Source organism: Saccostrea cucullata, unplaced genomic scaffold (genome assembly GCF_032062105.1).
Source record: "Saccostrea cucullata isolate Sc308-1 unplaced genomic scaffold, CSIRO_AGI_Scuc_v1 ctg2103, whole genome shotgun sequence".
Lineage (NCBI taxonomy): Eukaryota > Metazoa > Mollusca > Bivalvia > Ostreida > Ostreidae > Saccostrea > Saccostrea cuccullata.
Genome location: NW_026926420.1, coordinates 161,823 through 170,758, shown reverse-complemented (window position 1 = coordinate 170,758; position 8,936 = coordinate 161,823). Strand labels below are relative to the sequence as shown.

General features: G+C 29.9%; 1 long non-coding RNA gene across 1 annotated transcript in view; it reads left to right on the top strand.

Annotated features, from left to right (window-relative positions):
* Nucleotides 1-1,200: 1,200 nt before the first annotated feature.
* LOC134271653 (uncharacterized) overlaps nucleotides 1,201-8,936 on the top strand; it is a 34,827-nt gene continuing 27,091 nt past the window's right edge. Inside the window, exons 1-2 of the long non-coding RNA XR_009993065.1 lie at nucleotides 1,201-1,246; nucleotides 3,009-3,152. This is a non-coding gene — a long non-coding RNA (uncharacterized LOC134271653). The remainder of the gene's footprint in view (nucleotides 1,247-3,008; nucleotides 3,153-8,936) is intronic.

The window sequence follows — 8,936 nt, the reverse complement described above, 5'->3', positions numbered from 1 at the left end:
TCAACGAACTTGTGAAATATCTGGTTCTTGATATTACAAAAAAGAATATACAAGAATAGAACCATATAGAAATCCCGAAAAGTTTTCAAGTGGCTCAAACGTCTATTAAATAATAAGACAAGAGAATTATCAGTGACTTAACACTGATTATAGTTTTTGAAATAATTAAATGGTTGAAAAGGAATGATTTTATATTCATGACTCATCCAATCTTGGTCAGAAAACTACATGTAAAAACATTGATCTAATTATTGTATTAAACAGGCCAATAAAAAGCTCTTTAGTTTTTCCCGGCTTGACCTGTTTTTACAGGTTTAAGGTAAACATCAGAGTAATTCTATTGTACCACACATTCATATAATAAAGAAAAATAAGGTCAAATGTCATGTTTTGTGGTTTATTAATACTTGTACTCTTGGCCCCGATTAAGGATCTCATTTAATGTCAGTCTGTGCGAGAAAAAATATAAAACATCGAAATTCTTATTAATTATTAAAAATATTAAATATTAAAAAGTGTATTAAAGCCCATATTTGTAAAGTTGGAATATACCTTTGATCTATATTATTGTTTGTTGTATCCATATGTTCCATAGTTATATTAAGAACTAAAGTATTTGATTTAAAAACAACAATAAACAAATTACTTTTAGCTGCATTTAAATTGATATATTTTGAATTTATTTTGAGACATTTTTGTTTTTATGTTTCATCAAGTTCCAAATATTATGTCTTTTTTATCATTACATAAGGCAATTTGCAAAAAAATGTTATATTTTCTAAATAATATGGCAGTTAATTTGATAAAGTAACAACTAAGGTACTTAAGACCCTACTTTTTTATATGTTCGATTAAGTTCGTATTCTAGAATAAAAATCAATAACTGAACTTAATGGTGATGGGTCATTTCTCTTTTAAACTTAACATAATGACATATTTAATTTACCACAAATCACAACAGAAAACATAAACACACGGTACTTAAAACAATGATGGACATATTAATTTCATCATTTATCTTGTTTTATTTCATTGATTTAAAAATATCTCTTTTGGGGGTAAAGTGCAAGAAAGGGGGTTTCAAAAGTGAATTTCCAATCAGGAGTGTAAATGGAATTTCCTTTTTTCATTTAGCCAATAAAATATCGTGGCAAAAGTATAAAAAGATGATGAACTGTTAGATGTTCTTAGAAATAAACTTAAAATTATTACTTGCATCTGAGATTGTTCGATCTAGAACTTCAAGGTAAATTCTTTTCATTTCAATATCATGTCAATTCTAACTTATAATGAATATGAATATTATGATGATATTTATTATAAAGTCATACGTGTATAAAGAACGTTTGATTTTAAAGTCATACGCTTAAGGTCAGACGACACCTTCCTCAAATATATGTTTTGTATTTCTTAGTATTATATGAAAAAAATATGCATAATTGTCATCCTCTTGGGATTTCTACACCGTTTTTAATATGTCTTTAAATATAAGTGCAACAAAAATATTTAAATAGGTCATTCATCAGATTTCCCATATGGGTTAAATAAGAAATATCACCCTGTTGTATCTTGTCCAAATGCCTGGTAAGGTACCCTAATTTTTTGTGAGGAAACTTGTTTAAGTACCTAGACTTTTTTTTATTTAGAAAAAAAAACTATTTAAAAAAAAAGTGTCGTCTGACCTTAAATGTTTTTAAACGCTTACAAATAGTAAAGAAGGCTCATAAAAAATGAAAAACAGGAGAATTTCATAAAATTAAAAAGTTTATAAAGTAAACTGTAATCTCTCTTAAATTCATAAATATTTGCAATGTCATGCTTAAAGATTGTTCAACGGTTAATGTTTATTTGTTATTACTTTTTTACTAAAGTATTTTTTCGCAATAAAACCCCCTATATCCCAAATTTTCTTCATCATATATTATACCTTGAAAAACAGAAAAAAAATCAACATTATCTTAAAATATGCCTGATCTGCCAACTGGCGTTAAGGGATAAATAAACATCGGGAATCCGATTGTAGAATGAACGATGAACAATTATTCATAAATCATGTTTATAAGCAAGAAATGCCTGTAGAAATAAAAACATGCGTATTATATTTATTTTGGAGATCTTTAAATATTTGCACGGATTTTCTTTTCTTTTTTAATTTAGATAATTTAAAAAAATGATAAAATTATGAACATGTATATAGATATAACTCTTAATAGACAGTGTGTATGCTCACTTGTTATACGGCGTTATTTTGCATAATACCTTTCTGTCTATTTTTTATTTTGAGTATCTCAATATCTAAAATACTGTTTTCTTTCTAAAGAAAGGTTTTAAGTGCAATTTCTAAGCCAAAGCTAGCAAGCCATAATGGCTGAACGGTATAGCGTTCCTGTAATCGGTTACAGTGTATCCTAGGTCTGATGTTACCTCTCTAGTAAAACACCATAAGTGTGACTAAGTCACAGTGATTCTTGATTGTCCCTTTTTGCTAAAAAAGAATGGTAAAATCAGTGTGTGAATGAAAATTAATACTATTAAGCGACCAAACGTATTTACAAATTAAAAGTTACAATAATTTCTGGTCTTCTTGTAGATGTTTATTCGCTTAGGGTCCTACACAAAAAAAAAACTGATAAAATAAATTCTGTATTTCTATACATTTCATACAATATTTCCCTACAGATTTATTTTGTTTTGCTTATCAAAGCATGGGGTTGACTGCACTTTTGACCAATGGAAATCTCTGAAATTTTCATGAGAAGGTGATTTATATGTCGCCTTCACATTTTTTTTAGAAAAAGATCAAAAATTGTTTGTCATCTTCACTGTGTACACATTTTTATGCGTGAGTTAACATTCTTTTAATTTTGAGGACCTATGCATTTTTTTGGCAAAACTAAGAATGACAGTCCAATGATTTATATCCTTCTTGCAAACTAAAGGAAGCTTATCAGTTAATGTAGAGAGATATAATCTAGAAAGGATATAAATCCCTGTCCTTTATGTTTCAGATGAGGACTTATGTCTTGATCTTTGTGCTGTGTGTTCTCTCACTAGAAGTTGTCGATCCTGTCCAGAGTCAATTTTCATGCTCGAGAAGCTGCAACGGCCGGGACTGCCGCAGAACTTGTTGGCGCATGGGACGCCGTATAGGGGTTTGTCTCCCCTGTGGTTGGTTTAGAAGAAGATGCAGATGCTTCTGATGAGAACATACTCTCAAAGGAACAATGAGTCAATGTATTTCATTTGAAAGAAATAAAAAAGATCACGTTGCACTCTGGTTTGCTTACATGAGTTCACACCGAATTGCACATCCCCTTTAAATATTGTTGTATCGATTCCTAAACAAATTTATGAGCTGAAAATAACTTATATGTTCGTAAAAAATAATTCTTATGTAACTCTGAAATTTAATTAAATTTCATAATATGTAAATGATTTCATGTGCCATAAAAAGTAAGACATGGTTGATGATAGAAATTTTGATACTCAAAACTATATCAGAAATAAATTGCAGAAATACAAATAAGCCACAAAACAAAATATATTAAGTAATGCGATTTTTTTCCGAAGTTTTGAACATTTCATTATTTTTCACTTGTTGACTTAATTGACGCAAAAAATCACTATTCTTTTGTTTTTTTAAAACCATAATTAATACAATTATATGATGGTTGCATTCAACACAGCCCCCTGAAAATTGGAGTGGTTGGGTCAGCTGCCAAGGAAGAATAAGCATCCCCTATTGACTTGACACACCATTCGTGAGCCCTATGTAATGATAAGGTAGAAAATTCAAAATAATAAAAGTTGCTCTCTCAAGGGTTGTATGTGGGGTTGAAAGTACTTTAGAATGTACGATTTGCTGCACTTCAGAGAAATGCACCGCCGAGACATGTAAATCTATCGGCTACGGAAGGGGTTTCTGTGTCCCTTGTTCATCGAGAAAAGTGGCAAATGTGTTTGCGATGATGAAGAAGATCAACTATCATAAAATTATTCACTTGAAGAATAAGTTGTGCAAATTAAAAATTTGATTAAATTGTACTTCATGTTGTTTGCTCATAGGCGTTAACTCAGGAACAGTGAAATAATTTTTATCCTAAAAGTTTTTATATAGTTCGTAATATGAACATTTTGTGTTGGGAAATCTCTCTTTTATGCATTCTAACCTTTTACAAAGTGATAATACATATATATGCCTGTAATGGTGAAATAAATTACCTTTTTATATATGGTTACATTAATTTCAATCACCATACATAAACTTTTTTTTCAGTGCGATACAGAAAAAAAGACAAACATAAATGACATACATATATGATCACTTCAAAGATAGAGAATTACATTGATAACTAGGGCTAATTGTAACGGGAACCGTTACAGATGTTCCCCAAACGCTCCCCAACTCCCTTGTGGTGCCTTTTTCCCTGTAAGCTTCATTAAATAAGACGAACTCTATGCCTTTTAGACTATAACAATGTTTTCCCAGAAGTATATTAAGTATATTCAAAATTATGCATTGCACGCGTGCGCATTTGAATGCATGTGAGTTTTGACAATATCACGCGCATACACGTGCGCTGCAATCTGATTGGCTTAAACTTTAAATGGTAATAAGTTCCTTGGTTATCAACCAAACAGGATGGGATTTAGAACATAGATAGACATAAGGGACTCCTACAAAAAGGTATGATCATCATGCACACGCATGCACGTGCGTGCAAGTGAAATGAGTAATATTACAAATACACTAGATTAAAATTATTTTTTAATACTTTAGGATTAAATACTGTAATTTCTAGTATAGAAAATACATAAATAGTGTAGACAAGATGATATGTCAGACATGTGTAAGGAAGAAACCCTGCTGACCTTGTTTAACATTTGAAATTGTTGAAAACAGAATTAGAATAAAAGAAAAAAATATAGAACTATTTGACAAAAACAAAGCCAATAAATCTTTAAGTATTGAGATCACCCTAAACATTTCGTTTTCTGTAAATCAAGCAAAACTCCTGAAAGAAAAAAATATATATTTCAGATTTCAAGTCAAAAAGAGAGAAGAAGATTAATACACAAACATCATAACATTTAATTGGAGGAATATCTCTAATTAGCTTTGCATCTGTGAACATTTCTTTTTGTCCTTCACATACTACATGTAGTATGCGTATTTGTTAAACCAAATAATTTAACATCATTTGAATCTGTTTTTATATTGCTCCTCAACAATGAAGCAAAGAGAAAACATAGAATTTTGTCAATTATCTTCTGTTTTTAAACATGTTTAATATTCTACTAGAAACCAATAAGTTAATTTCTCTTTCTTACAGGCAATGTCCTTAAGCGCAATACGTTTTCAAGTAATTATTTACATAGAACACTTAGAATTAGATTTCAAAGTCAAAATTTCTGTTGTAGTAGATGTCATGTTTTAAACAAAATGCTGTTTTAATTCAAACGTTTCTTCAAATGTTTTAACAGCCGTTATTCACAAAAATGACGCAAGCTAAATTACATTTCTATATTTCAACTTGTATCATTTATTCCAGATGAGGACAGGTGTCTTACTTCTGGTGCTCTGCCTTCTCTGGTTGGCAGTTGTTGATCCTGTTGTCAGCCAAGCTACCTATCACTGTTCAAGGAGATGCAGATTAGTTGATTGCGTTTCAAGCTGTAGGCAACAAATGTTCTGTTTTGGATTATGTTTCCCCTGCCTGTTCAGAAGACGAAGATGCATATGTTTTTAAAGAGGGGATTCTTTTGGCTGACATGTGAAAAGATATCAGTCAAAGAAAGAACAGAAAGCATGATATTAATTGAATTCATTAGGAGAAATGAAAAATAAAAAAAAGAAGAAATGATATTACACTTTGTTCTTGATGGGATTTTACACATGATGGTAATAGTCCCAATTCTAGAGTTGCTTCTTAAACAATTAAATTCTTTTATTCTTACCGCTCCCTTTAGTATACATGTACTCTTCTCTGTATCTTTGGCTTTAAACCAAAGATATATTCATGTTTTTTATGCAGATTAAAAATAAATCATGTACATGTTGCATCGATGATGAATTGTTACGAGGCGAAAATGTAAAAATAAAGGAAGAAGTAAAACATTGATTATTACATTTTGTCTTATTAAACGTTTGTAAACATCAAAACAGATTGTAATAACAAAAAATGAAATAAGTAGGATTCTCAATTGTTTCAAATTTAACTTAATAAATTTGCTACACTTACACGATTTTTTTTTTTTTTTTTTTTTTTTTTTGAGTTTTATATACATTTATTTCCAATATCATACAACATATTTTGAGGTAAAACTTCCTCAGAAGCCCTCGGTTAATACCTCACCTGGGGTGCCAGGAGCTCCCTGGATCGGTATATTTTTCAATTTTCAATTTAAACAAGTTTACAATAGAGAAGAACTAATATTTCATTTTCACAAAAAGACATAAATATTTCAGTAAAAAAAAAAATTCATATTTAATAGATATATAGATAAAATATCAATTTAATTACAACGTATATAGAAAAATAAAGATTATAATTCGTCTGCTAACTTTTTCAAAAGATAGTAGTTAGATTTAACACTTTTTGCACACTTTGCTATTACATAATACTGATATAAAGACGATTTCAAAAAAATAACATTGCATTTTGATTTACTATTTCGTTTTGCAACCTACATTTCATTTTATATTTATATATTTTGCATCCCACAACTGACATATTATGACATTATTAAAAATCAATGTTTTGTTATTGAACTCATTATAAAATCCTTACACGAATTTTAATATTCTTTTTTTCTAAGCATTTTCAAAGTTTAAAACATAAAATGTTGTTAAATTTTTTTTTCCAAAATGAAGAAATCCTGAAATGATAATTAAAGATAATTAATCAAAATCTAGTTTAACTGAGTGTAAAACAAAAATTAGAATGTCTCTACATGTAATACATAAGTGAGCTGTGCCTTCTCCGCCCCCTTAAAAAAGAAATATTAGCGTATGGAATCTAAAGATATTAGCATAGTAAAAAGGTTTTTAATTCTTTAACCCAGAATTGAAAATAATAATGAAAAATAAATTAAATACCCAGAGTGTCAAATTAAGGTCATAAAATCTAGTTTTAATCAATATGCGTATTCGAAAATTTTATTTGATTGGGTCATCTAAAGAGTCTTATCCTGTGAATTTAAATCTCATCAGCTTTACATCATGAAATGCAATCGTACATTTGAGACAATCCGGCAAAGTTATTCCGGTAAAAGTGTTTATTGTTATGTTCCCGCTAGGTGGCTTTATTGGACACAAAGGGTATAAATATAGCTGTAGCGGCAGATTAAAATCAAAGTTCTGAAAGTACTGGGAAGCGCTATGCATATTGATTTGAAATTCATCAGAATTATTTCGAATTTAAATTGTCTGTTCTATTGAAGTTTAAGCAATATATTGACAGTGCGAAAGCGCTAGGGCGAGCACAATTGTTTGGTACATAATCAAATACTAGTATGTGAGTCCTGAAAAAATTCCCGTTGGATTATGAAATTCAACATTGTCTTAGCCTTTTTTATTTTAGGCATTTTACATATTCTTCTTCTGTCAAAAGATCTATCAATTTCAGAAACATCATATTTCAAGATTTTTTTTTTCCATGTAAAATATTTTCCCCCATCACCTTGTAGGAATCTATTAGAGGTAATATTTGCTTATGAATTGCAATTTATTGGAGACGATAATCAGGTTTTCCGATGAAACTTAGAGTCTAAATGTAGCTCTACATTTGATTAAAAATGTATATTTTGAAATAAATTTGAACACTTCAAAATGTCGCTAAAATTCCTCTCCTTTGTGTTCAACACTGAAAGCTAGTACAAAGTTATTCAACTTTATTTATTTTTACTAACCACTAGTAACTTGCCTCCAGTTTAAGATTTAAAACTTAATTATTAAAATCCCATTTGAGTTCTTAATTATGTATTTATTCAATCACTATATTACATATACACGATAAATAATATACTGCCTTTAATTACGTATTTGTGCCATAGACGCAGCAATTGTTAGCTACATGGTACAAAACTAATGTGTGTCGACATGATTTAAATAAACTCCAGTGTATAGAAAAGAGCATGATAAGAACTGCTCTTATCTACTAATTGTTAAATATTTATTTACCTTACTGATTGCCTCCTATTATTAGAAATGCGCGTAACACAGCATTGCACCAAAGTAGCATAAAGAGACTCGGGGATTTCCAGTTGCATATTCTTAGAACAAGAGGCACACGGGCCTTATAGGTCACCTGAGTATCATGTAACAACTTTCCAGCGATTGTATTTGGTTCGTGTTTTAATCCAAAAGCCATGAAATTCGCAAATTTTGAAAGAGGCACCATATTGCTTATCAAAGCGCAGATTTCAAAGCATTAATTTATTTTTAGTCAAAGTACCCCCTGGTACCCTGGCCCAGCGGCCCTGAAATTATCTATTTTGAAAGGGGCCCCTTTCTTCATTAGAAGGCCAGCAATTTTTTATGTTTAGGTTTAGTTATGAACATGAGAATAAAAAAGTCCTAAAGGAGAAGGAAATAAAAAAAAAATGATAAATCAATTATTAACATTTGTACATTCTTTTTTATGCCATCCTAATAGGCTCCTTACCACTGGACACATAATGCTTAAAAATAGGAAAGTAGAACATTTAATTGCTTATTTCATCATCTGCCAGTTTGGGCCAGTTATATAAATTTTGTGATGTTGATCAAAATATATCTTAAAAATCAATTCTTTAAAAGTCTTTCAATATATCTTCATTTTTTAAATATGTGTTAGGTGAATGTGTAGGCATTGTTCGAAAATTTACTTGATCCCTAAAATTATAATTCCTATCATAAAACAGACAGGGAGTATTGGGGAGTAGGGTGAACATTT